General features: G+C 37.9%; 1 long non-coding RNA gene across 1 annotated transcript in view; it reads right to left on the bottom strand.

Annotated features, from left to right (window-relative positions):
* Positions 1-358: 358 nt before the first annotated feature.
* LOC309865094 overlaps positions 359-12,759 on the bottom strand; it is a 327,841-nt gene continuing 315,440 nt past the window's right edge. Inside the window, exon 5 of the long non-coding RNA XR_014311949.1 lies at positions 359-627. This is a non-coding gene — a long non-coding RNA (uncharacterized lncRNA). The remainder of the gene's footprint in view (positions 628-12,759) is intronic.

Genomic DNA, 12,759 nt, shown 5'->3' with positions numbered 1-12,759 from the left:
CCAAGATCTATAAAGAACTCCTCAAACTCAACACACACAAAACAGATAATCACATCAAAAAATGGCCAGAAGACACGAACAGACACTTCTCCAAAGAAGACATACAAATGGCTAACAGACACATGAAAAAATGTTCATCGTTATTATGTTGTTTTTCTCAAATAATCCTTCAGAATGAGGGGAGAAATGAACAGGTACCACTTCATAAATTTACAGAGTGAAACTTGCCATGTGTGCCAACTGAAACACACACAAAACTGAGAACCATTATGGATCCTCCTCTGCCAAACGAGTATGTCTTTCAGATTCAACCAAATTCTGAAGAATGGTAGTAGCTCTCTTCTGTGTTTACAGAATACTCATACCTTTTATTTTCTAGAACTTCTAATAGATTTCTGTTGGATTTTTAATTTTTATTTTCATTAATTTGTCCTGAATGCATGTACTACATCTTCTGGATCAGAGACAGATTTCTTTTCTCACAGCAAATAGCACTGGTGCAAGTCTTATCCCTGAGGTAAGGCCATGATGGTTAATTGCCAGATCACACACTAAATTTAGGTGGCTTCTCTCTTGTCTTCTTGTATCTGAAGTTGTTTCTCAGCCTTTGTCTTTCACGATATGTTTCTGGCAAAAAAAAAAATTAATGATACTCTTTTCACTTTCAAAAGTGTCCCAACTTGGACAATACATTGTATGTCACCTTATAAGTTCTGAGAGAAAATATTCCATGAATATTGCCATGTTTCTGCTTGATTATTGCTTTCTGAGCAAAAGGCACCAGCGCCTGGAATAAAAGATGATTGAATAGCAACCCTAAAGACAGAAAAAAGATGTATCTTCCCAGATCCATTTGCTTACATTGCAGGGTAGTAGAGTGGTACCCTCTCTTCCATCTTCTCAGAGAGGATTTGTTTACATTCCAGACCAAAGGTCTTCTTTCTCTTTCCAAAAGGGAGGATTGGCAGACACGCCAGCCACCCCAAATAAACTCCAAGTTTCATATTTCAGAATTCTTCTCCTATGGTGTAAATCTGGCTCTTACCACATGGCCTGCATAGACCAAGATGTCAGAACAGGATAAGATGTTTTATGAGTAAAAGTTCTGTTCTATGATCCAGAGGTCTCATGTTTCTGCTGTGTTTTAACTTGTTAGCTTACAAAACCCCTCAAAATTTCATACTTAACAATCTGTCATTAAGCACTTAATTGAAATGTTATGAGAGGCACCAAAGGAAAAGGCCTGGTCCTTTTAGACTGGATTTATAATTCAGTAAAGAAAACAAACCTAAATTAAAATACAAGGAGGAAAAATGCAGTATATGCTATGGTCAAAAACTGGACTGTGGGAATATGCAGTGAATTATTATTTCTATTAACTAAATTTCACTATTGATTAATAAAAAGTCATGATGAGAAAGTAAAAATAAGTCAGGTAAATCTGTCTCACAGAAAAGATAATTTGTAGTGCACAGTATTTGATGGTCCAAAAACACATTTAGCTCAAACTTTTTAATTTTAATACCTGTACAAACTATTAGCCCTTATAAGTCAATTTGCATATAGTTATATACTTTACATTAATGAGCTGTTTACATATGATTTGAGAAATTTATGTCCTTGATTTGTATGCAATGGCACAAATGCACAATAGCTGGGAAACAATCTGTATTTTAGGTTTAAAAGACACACATATTTCAAACAGTTGAGTCCCAGAAACATCTATATTTGGGGAAAAGAAATCATCTTACAGTGGAAGAAAATTAAACCATGGTTTCAGATAGGAGAGACTAATTAAAAATTTCATTACATTGAGGTTATATTGATGGACAAGGAAACGGTTTCATACATGGAGAGAGAAATGGATAATAAACTCAGAGAAGCAAGTTTAGCATAGAGCAACCAGAATAAAAACCATTGAAATAATAAAATCTGATGTGCATAAAATATTCTAATGCCAGTCTTGGATGAGATATTTATTACATTTTTCAGCTACAGAAAAATTAATGTTACAAACTCAATTTAAATACAATTATTATGAAATATCATTATAGAGATATTATATAAAGTTTTATAATTAAATTTTTTGTAAAGGTAACATTGTACCACTGATAGTTCAAATGCAGATTACATAACCGTGATGGTTAATTTTATGTGTCAATTATATTGGGCCAAAGGATGCCCAGATGTCTTGTTACATATTATTGTAACCCGTGTGTTTGTGAGGGTGTTTCTAGAAAAGATCAGCATTTGAATTGGTGGGCTGAGTAAAGCAAATAGCTCTCCCCAGTGTGAACAGGTATCATCCAAACAATGAAAATAGAATAGAATCATTAAAAAAATAGGGCTGAAACATCCAACATATGTATTTTTTTAAAGATTATTTATTTACTTATTTATTTGGCAGAGAGAAAGAGAGAGAGGAAATACAAGCAGGGGGAATGGGAGAGGGAGCAGCAGGCTTCCCTCTGAGCAGGAAGCCCGATGTGGGGCTTGATCCCAGAATCCTGGGATCATAACCTGAGCTGAAGGCAGACACTTAATGACTAAGCCACTCAGATGCCCCATATATGGTTCTTGATGTAGGAAGATGTTGGGATTTGGAGCCAATGGCCAAGAAACAATTCTTGAGACATCTCTGGTGCAAAAAAGTGGTTTTATTAAAGCATAGGACAGGGCACCTGGGTGGTTCAGTAGGTTAAACCTCTGCCTTCCGCTCAGGTCATGGTCTCAGGGTCATGGGGTCAAGCTCACATTGGGCTATCTTCTCAGCAGGGAGCCTGCTTCCCCCTTTCTTTCTGCCTACCTTTCTGCCTACTTGTGATCTCTCTTTCTCTGTGTCAAAGAAATAAATAAAATCTTAAAAAAAAAAAAAAAAAAAAAGCACGGGACAAGACCCATGGGCAAAAAGAGCTGCATTGGGGTTGTGATAAGTGACTGTTACATATTTCCAAGTTGAGATGGGGTTAGGCATACCTCAAGCCTCCAAGGTACTTTGGAAACAAGGTTCCCAGGATCCTGAGGAGGCTAGCTATTATCAGAAAAAGGTCATTTATTACTGTTTAGTTAAAATTCAGTCATGAGATTCTTCAGATGTCTGTCAGTGGGCCATATGCTTGGAGGATGATTGCCAACATGTATCCAATGGGGGAGAGATAAAGGATGTTTCCAAAGGAATTTTTATACGTTAAAGTAGACTTACAGGATCCTGTGGGGTCAGGCTAAGATTGTTTCGTGCCCTTAGCAAAGCATTAACATCAAGGCAGCTGAGTTCCTAGAGGAACGTTGCTCTGCCTATTTCAAGGACGTGCCAATGAGCTGTAGGTACTAAGGAAATTTGATTTTTCTCTTGCCTTTGTTTCCCACATCAGTTCTGATATGTTTCCTCACAAAATGTCAGGGCTTCACAGTATTATCTGTAATACTTTTTAGCTAATAGGTATTTAATTTTTCAAAACTCCAGTTATCGTTTCATTGAAATAAAATATCTGCCATAGGCAGAATGTCCTCTTAGGTAAATATACCTTCCAGGCTAACTTATCATGGGAAAAAAAAGATAAGTAATTTTTGTGACAAAAATAGCTATTTGAATTCATGTTTTACTGGCACGATTCAATATTTTCTGGGTGATGATACCTGTTATATTTAGTCAATGACCTAAGTATAAGGGGAAAAAAAGAGTGAAACGTAATATCTTATGAAATGTTGATAAACCTTAATATCATTGGCAAGAAGATGGTCAAAGGAAATTATGGAGAAGGCCATTCCCCATTGTTTCTTCTACTAAAGCAGAGAAATTATTTCTCTGAAAGCAAAAGGTAATAGCTATGGAATATCAGAAAAGGATAATCATTTATAAACCCAGAAAGGGGGTAAAAAGAAGTCGAAGAGCTGAAGGCAAGAGGGCAAGAAGAGAAAGGAGGGGAGTGATGGGTGGAGGGAGAGGAAAAAGGAGCAAGAACGGAAGGAAAAAAGAGGTAAGGAATAAGGAAGGGGGGGGGGAAGAGGAATGGAAAGAAGAAAGGAAAGAAAAAGGAGGAGGGAGAAAAGGAAGACAGAAGCAAGGAGCATCTCCTGAATCTTCCATTACATTAAGGAAAGCTCTGTTTTCAAATTTTAAACCTGGTCAGGACAGATCCATTCAGTTTTAGGTTGATGTTTGTTGTCTTACATATTCAATCCCATGTCCTTCCTGGCTGCCTACACGCCGCTACAACTTTTAAAAAGTCTTTCACGCTTATTGCCTCCAGCCCATTGTCCTCCAACTGCACATCCAAGAAGTCTCATGGTGGAGGCTAAACATGTTTTCTTTTAAGAGTATGACAAGGAGAAATAGCAATGATGGGTAATTTGTCAAATGACACATATATTAAAATAGTAGAGAAAAATAATTTGGGGGGAGAGGTTGGTTTTTTTTTTCCTTCACAGTTTATATTATTACTGGGAATCAATGCTTATTTAATTATTTATTAAAGATTATTTGTTTATTTAGAGAGCGTGTATGAGAGAGTGTGAGCAGGAACAGAGAGAGAGGGAGAGAATCATAAGCAGACTCCACGCTGAGAACAGAGCCTAAAGAGGAGCTTAATTTCACAACCCTAACATTATGACATGAGCCAAAATCAAGTCAATCATGTGCTCAACTGACAGCCACCCATGCACCCCTCAATGCTCATTTTAAATGATACGGCATAAACCTATTTTACAATATTATCTAATTTTCTTTCCTTTTTTAAAGAATCAAATACCTTGGAAATATCTGCATTTATTGGATGATTCGTTCATTTAGAATGCATCCAGTCTTCTATCAAGTAGCTACCATAGCAACGTACCCTGCTCAGTAAAAGATGTACACAAAATTAAACGACACTCATTGAATATAGTTTTTTAATTCATAAGAGTGTTATTAAAATAGAGAAAGTAATCAGGCAGAGTCCAGTTTCTGTACGGCGGTAAAAATACTTACGAAAAAATCTTTTCATGCTTTGGCTAACTCTCTGATTCAGGCTGAACAATGCACAAACCTCCACTAATAGTAAAAAATACTTACATAACATTTCTAAATGCTTTCTTGTGTATTAGCTAATTTAAATCACAAGAAACAGTAGATAGCAAAGGTCATATTGCTGCTATTTATAAATGAGGAAAATGAGACAAGTCTTGTTTATTGTTTAAGAACACACAGAAAATCAACGGCAGAAACAAGATGAAAAGTCAGGCTCTCTTGAGTTTTTCCCATTTGTTTTTCCCACTACCCTACACTTTTATATATTTTTGTACATGCAAAATCTTTTGCACGGTTGCATGAAAAGACGGTAATAAAATGACAAAATAAAGGCTAATTTTTTCCTTATAACTTAAGTGTTTAAAGAAGTCTTAGGGGCACTGGGTGGTTCAGTGGGTTAGGCCTCTGCCTTCAGCTCAGGTCATGATCTCAAGGTCCTGAGATCGAGTGCCGCATGGGCCTCTCTGCTCAGCAGGGAGTCTGCTTCCCCCCCCACCTTTCTCTGTCTGCTTCTCTGCCTACTTGTGATCTCTCTCTGTCAAATAAATAAAATAATCTTCTTTTAAGAAAAAAGAAGTCTTAGACATTCAAATATCCAATAAACATTAATGAACTAAAGTTGTATTAAGCCCACATCCCTACCTGTCCTCTAGTGAGAATGTTAAGTGATTACATTCTTGTCCAAAGATCCAAGATGTATAACTGATCACTAAATAATTAAAAATATTATTTCTACTGTTTGCAGGACTATGTATGTATTAAGTAACTGTGATTGGTGATGTATGGTGGTTTGATCAAAGTCAAATAAATAATAAAGCAAGAACTTGAGTACATTTAAGATACAAAATATCAATTAAAAATAAGTATACATTAATAGTCCTTATTCATACCTGGTAATTGAATATGAATGTTTTAAATTTATCAAGGTCATATTAGTCAGAAAATAATAATTATTTCTGTCACTCACTTTTCATTCAGGTCCTTTCATAAATTATTACTCCAAAGTCATAATAGATCACTGATAGAATGTAGTGAACAACGAGAAACCTCAGCAAATGCATTTTTGTCAATTCTGTGCTGATATAAGGTAACATACACATTTTTCAATTAACACAGAGCACAAGCAGATTTTTAAAAATTTGGGATAGAGAAATTTAATAATAAACAGAAACAAATGAAAATTATATAGAACGGAAAGTCTATGTGAGCAGTGTGTGCCAAGAGAGCCAAAGAAGAAAAAGCAAAAACCTTAACTTCCCTTTACCTCTTTGTCTATTGTCTGTTTCAAAATTCCAAGGGATGACTGCCTTACACCTTCTGGAATATGCGCTGATGTGAAAACCTGTAGGATCCCAGGGCTGCAGCCTGTCAGCGCTTGGATTTAAGTCAGCTGCAGGTTCTTCCCCAGGAGAATTAGCACAAGAATGACTTGACTTATGTATTTTCAATGGATGCAAATGTCAACCTTATCACCAAGGAAGACATATGGTACCCAGTTCTGAAAGCTGAATTCCCTTTCATAATGAATTCAAATCTCCTGCTGCGATCGGAACTTGGTGCAGGGAAAGGCTGAGGTCAACGTGCCTAGAGGGTTGCTTCAGTGCCCCACGCAGTGCCTGGAGCTACCTGAAAATGTCAATTTTTAGAACATGTTTCTGCAAGTTGCTTTTACAAAAGTGTGTAGCTACAATAAAAGCAGAGATTTTAAAAAAGTCATTGAATTTTTTTTGGCGGGGGGGGGGGGCAAAGAAAATCATATAATGCAGGGTCACCCGGTTAATGTGAAAGTGTCTTCTGCTTTTTTCCCAGATTTCCTTGAAATGTGCAGGGGAAAATTGCCAGTACATAAATTTTAGATAACATGAAATCACCATTGGATTTCAGCTGTCATACTTGGATAGCTGCTGGGGTTGTCTGGTTCTACAGAGGTGATAATCTGGCCTAAAGCTTTCTTCCTACACAGCCCGCTGATGAACAAACTTGGTCAAAATCCCTACTTTTGCCCTGTGGTCCACCTAAACAGTTTTGTTCCAAAATTACAACTCCATTGTATCAGTTTGCTTAAGAGGCCATAACAAAACACCACCGGCTGGTGGCTTAAAAAAACAGAAATTTGTTTCTCATACTTCTGGAGGCAGAAAGTCCAAGATCAAGATGTCAGCAGGTTTGGTTTCTCCTGAGGCCTCAGTCCTTGGCTTGCAGAAGGCCATTTTTCTTGCTCTCTTCTCACGTGGTCTCTCTTCTGTGTGTGCACATATATGGTGTCTCTCTGTATCTTGAATTTCTTCTTCTTACAAGGACACCATTCTGATTGGATTAGGCCTACCCTAAGGGCCTCATTTTAACCTAATCACCTTTTTAAAGGCCCTAGGTCCCCAAACTGTCAAATTCTGAGGTACTAGGGATTAAAACCTCAAGATATGAATTTTGACAGGACACGAGACAGCATAACATGCATCATGTGACATTATAAACTGGTTCCTATTATAACGGATCCCATAGGCAACAGTCCTGCTCAATCTGCAGATTTGCGAATCCTGGTCCTGTTTGCATCCTGAGTATTAAGCAACTCAAAGATCCGGTTAGTGGCCCTTGCACTAGTTTCCTGGTACAATTATTTCCCCACTTTCTATATTTTTTCATCCAGGATTTTAATTTTAATATGCCTATCGCATAATAATCCTTAACTAGTAGATCATGCAGTATGGCAAAACTAGTCTGGGTTTATAGCCTAGCTCTCTACTCATTGCATACTGTGTGATTCTGGCAGGTTTCTATGTTCCAGTTTCCCCAAGTGTAAAATGGGTATAGTAACAATATATGTAATTCAGAGTTGTTCCTGGTAAATGAGTACAATAGTATGTAAATCTCTTTGCACCAGACACATTGTAAGCACCATGTAAGCGAGTGTTACATGTAAGCTAATTTTATGTAACCGATTTATATGATTTTTAAATGTCAAAATAAAGAAATAAATTTCTGATGAGTGTAGACTTTCAGAATACTATCTAAAAGACTGTAAATGCATACTTGTGTCAAAAATTTGTTTAATCTTCTAGTTGATCAAATCTCACCTCTATTTCATAGCTACACTTGTTTTTTTTTATTTTCTTGTTTTCGGTGAAATTTCCTTGTTTTATTTCTGAATTTCCTTGTTTTATTTCTTCATTTAGGATAAATGTACATTAACTCTCTTATCGCTAGAAGCCCCCTAGCTGCTCTTCTTCACCTCTCCAACCCTTTCTCCAAGGCTACTACAGAACTTGTCACCTAACTCAACCAATACTATATTAGCTATATTTGTATGGAAACACAAACTTGAGAATCACATGGCAATTACTCTTTCAGAGCCAGCAGGTTCAGTTCTTCCTGCCTGCTGCCTTATGGATGTTTAACTGTCAGGATCTATGATGATTTATATACTTTGAGATCTGTTTTTCATTTCACTTTGGGCTGCTCAGATCTGTGTCTGTGGAGATGATCTCCAGGCTTTGGTAGGATTTTCTTCTTTCAACATTGCTGATTTGAGCCTGTTTTCTCTATTACTGCAGCTGTGCTTCCTCCATAAGGCAAGCAACCCATACTTCATACTGTGATCTTCAGAATAAGACAGGGAATGCAACATATTCTGCGCAATTCCATCCTACACTCCTAATTAGACCCCTTGCCCATCCTCTCAAATGATAACCTTGTTTCTTGTTTCACCAAAAATAAAAAGTCAGAAAAAGGCCTTATCTTCCCAGCACCGAAACATCAGCCTGCATCTGTACCCAGGTCCTCTGTCTCTCTTCGGTTACAAGAAGCTATCACTGCTCCTGTCTGCAAGATGACCCTTCCACAAGTGTACTGGATCCCAGCCAGCACCAACTCAAGGCCTTTGATCCTCTAACGATCTCCTTTTCCATATCATCATTTCTTCTGTCTCTATTGGCTCATTCTCATCAACAAATAAAACGTAAAGCCAAATATCCTTCCCTTCATCCCAAATCACTGCCCAGGGGTACTGTGTTGTTTCCCTGCTTCCCTCTGCAGTTAAATTCTTCTAAGGAATTATCTGTAATCCATGTTTCCACTTTCTCACTGACCATTTTCTCTGGAATCTACTGTATCAAGAATTTAGCCTTAACAAAACTCTGAAACTGACCCTCTGAAAGCAAACAGTGACCTCCCTGCTATCATCTCCAAAGTCAGTTCTCAGTTTTCTTATGTAACTTCTCAGTAGCAGTGAACATGGCTGACCACTGCCTGTTCTTGGAACTTTCTTTGCTTGACCTGTGCAGCATAAACATCCTATAAATATCACAAGCTTTAGAGCCAGGCAAATATGAACACAATTTCTGGACTTTCACCCCTGTTAGACTTTTCATTACCTGTTAGACTTCAGCCAAATTATTAAAGCTCTCTGAGCTAGTATTTGTATTTCTGTTTAACAACAAGCCACCTGGGCACTCCATCAGTATTTGTATTTCTGTAAAACAGGGATAATAATACCTCTCCTCCTGTAGGGTGTAATAAGTATTAAAGAGTATTAGAACACCTTGGCTTAATTTAGCACCACATCACAAATACTCAACAAATAATAAATATTAGCATTATTATTATTGCTTTATCTGATTCCTGTTTTCACACTTCTGCTTATGTCTTTACATCTGTGTAGTAAAAGTAGTGTTTTTCTCTCTAATTTCCTTCACCTGTGGAAATCCTACCACTTTCTTAAGATCCCTTTTCAATACAGTCTCTTCCATGAAGGCTTCTTATATGCTTCTGAAAGACAGTGATTCCTTTCGATAAGCCCTTAATTATGATCCCCACAGCTGTTATTCATGAACACATCTTCTTTCTCTTACTAGTTTTAAGTTTCCAGTGAGCAAAACGGGTCTGTAAAATAAATAAATTAAAACAAAAAAAATCTTCACAAGATTCATAATTTGGTAATGTCTCAAGTTTGGAAAATTTTGTAAACATTTGGCCAGTATCGTAATATCACAAAACCAAGGACTATAAAAAAATTTGAGCTTAAAAGCAAACTTTATCTTGGGGCACCTGGGTGGCTTAGTCAGTTAAGCAGCCGAATCTGATTTTAGCTCAGGTTGTGATCCCAGGACTCTGGGATGGAGCCCCACAATGGGCTCCGTGCTCAGCAGGGAGTCTGCTCGAAAATTCTCTCTATCTCTTTGCCTATCCCCCTGCTCATGTGCTACCACAAACGCATACACACTCCTTCTCTAAAATAAATAAATAAATCTTAAAAAAAAAAAAAAGGCAAACTTTATCTGTAATTATGGGAAGCCAGTGCTTCCAGCAAAATTAAATACTTGAAAGGTCCACGTATGCCTGTAAAGACATCTTCATGTAAAGAAAGAGGCCATGAAGAGAGGAGAGACTGTGGAGGAGGAGAGACTACGAAGGATAAGGGAGAAAAGCAAGCCAATCCAGACTACCCCAGCTAAGGTATCAGCCATGTACATGAAGATGCCTTGGATCCTCCGGTCCCAGACAAGCAATTCGGGCAGCACTACATGAAGCAGAAAACAAGCCACTCCTCTCGAGGCCTACCCCAATTGCAGATTAAAAGTTTGTTGTTAACTGCCCAAGGCTTAGAAATAATACTCTCAAAAGGAAATGATTCAAACTACTCTTCTGCAAAATCCTGTAGCATCACTTTCTATACTGTGTAGAACAAAACATCTCTCAGACTAAATTCCATGTAATATCCTTGAGAGGGATTTACTATGTCTTATTTATTTTTGCATTTCCCAGCCAGTATGATATTTTCTTGTATAGGACTCAATGAACACATTTGTCCCTGAGTGACTGGTTGGGTGGTCATATATGCCAATCACACATGCAAACTCTATACAGTTAGATAGGTAAAAGTCCCTCCTCACCCAAAGCGATCAATGTCCTTTTTGGCACCTTGGAGTATACTGTATCAACCAGCTCAGCCCAAGGTGACGTTGAGGTATTCCTAACAGTATCGATATTTGCTGCATAACAGCTTGAGCTGTTGAGATAAAATCAACCATTAGAATTCATTTATTTTTAGTTTACCTTCCTGCAAATATATTTTAAAGTAAAATTGCTGTCCTGAAGTCCATTTTCCACTTTTTTACACATGCATTATCATTTTCCTATAGATTTTCAAGTATTTCACTGTGAAATAGATGTTTTTTTCTCCCAACATATGCATTCACAACAATGACGGCAGCAGCTCATGTTGGCTCCCAGGAGAGGTTTAGTATACCTCACAGCATGGAACTGGCCTTGTGGCATGAAGGGAATAAAATGGAGACTATACAGTGGAAGGAAGCAAGCAAAATATGGAGCAAACATGGGCAAGAAGGAAAAATACAGCACAAAGTTTCAGGGACGATAGCCCAACTCCTGGCTGACTATGAGCATCTGTCAGTAATGATGAGTCAGAGAAAAAGAGCAGGGGCATAGCTAAGGGAATGCGGTCAGAGAAGATATTCAGTGCCAGGTACCATACGTCGTTAATTGGGTATATCAGTTACAAGCAGGGGAAAAGATGTGAAAAGCAGAAGCTGAACCCTGGCAAAAAGCTGTAGGATCCTCCTAAGTAAAGGCAGGTTAAAACTGGCTGCCAGGTGAGGGCATACTTGACAGATTGCTGTATTTTTGGGGAAGGGGATAGGAGATCAAAATTTCAGCAAGCTAGCATTTTTTTAAACCCCCCTAATAACAAGTTTTTGTAAACTCCAGATCCCTCACCCCTTCTTCCATGAAAGAAGAGAATACTATTTTTGACTCTCTCAATTGGTGGTGGTAATAATTACCACTTATTTTGGTTACTGTATCAATCCAATAGGGAAATAATATCTCTTTTTGTGGATGAAAAAACCGAGGTCATGAAAAAGACACTTAGTCATCCAGGATTTAAACACAGGTCCATCGATACCAAGCTTGAGCTCATCCCACAGTATTTCCATCCTCTGAGAACTTCCGTTACTCTGCAAGACCAGGCCCCAAGGTAGTGGAGCAAGGAAGCCTGCAAGAGGAGGATGACTATTCTTAACAGTTTTGTTAAACTGGAGGTAGGGATTGACACTTACATTAAGATCAAATATTTACACTGGAACAGAATGACACATACCACGCCTAAAATGATAGGCTCCGAATTTAAGAAAAAAGAGATAAAACTCTAACACTGTGCTAAGGAATAGCACAGAGGACTTTAGGAGAAGGGAGGGGAAAATGAAGGGGGGCAGAACCAGAGGGGGAGATGAACCATGAGAGACTATGGACTCCAGGAATCAAACCGAGGGTTTTAGAAGGAGGGGGTGGGGGGACAGATGAGCCCGGGGGTGGGTATTAAAGAGGGCACGTATTACATGGAGCACGGGTGTTATACGCAAACAATGAGTCACGGGACACTACATCGAAAAACTAATGTTGTACTGTATGGTGACTAACATAACATAATAAAAAAAAAAGAACAACAAAAAAAGAAACTATAACACTGTGAATTTGAAAAACAGTTTCATCAGGAAACACGGCTGCCAAAAAAAATATATATGTACATGCTTATATACATACAGGGTAGCCACTTTTTACATCTTATGACTACTTCTGGGTGTATGACTAGTAATGTGTGACAAAATTCTCTCTATAGATTCAATGATTGTGTCCCTACCAAATTCCTATTTTGAAGCCCTAACTCCCTATATGGCTATATTTGACAATAGGGACCCTAAGGAAACTATCAAACTTTAATAAAAGTCATAAGGGTGGAG

Source organism: Mustela nivalis (genome assembly GCF_964662115.1).
Source record: "Mustela nivalis genome assembly, chromosome: 5".
Taxonomy (NCBI): Eukaryota; Metazoa; Chordata; class Mammalia; order Carnivora; family Mustelidae; genus Mustela; species Mustela nivalis.
Note: the sequence above shows the minus strand (reverse complement) of the source record. Positions and strands in the feature narration are given on the sequence as shown.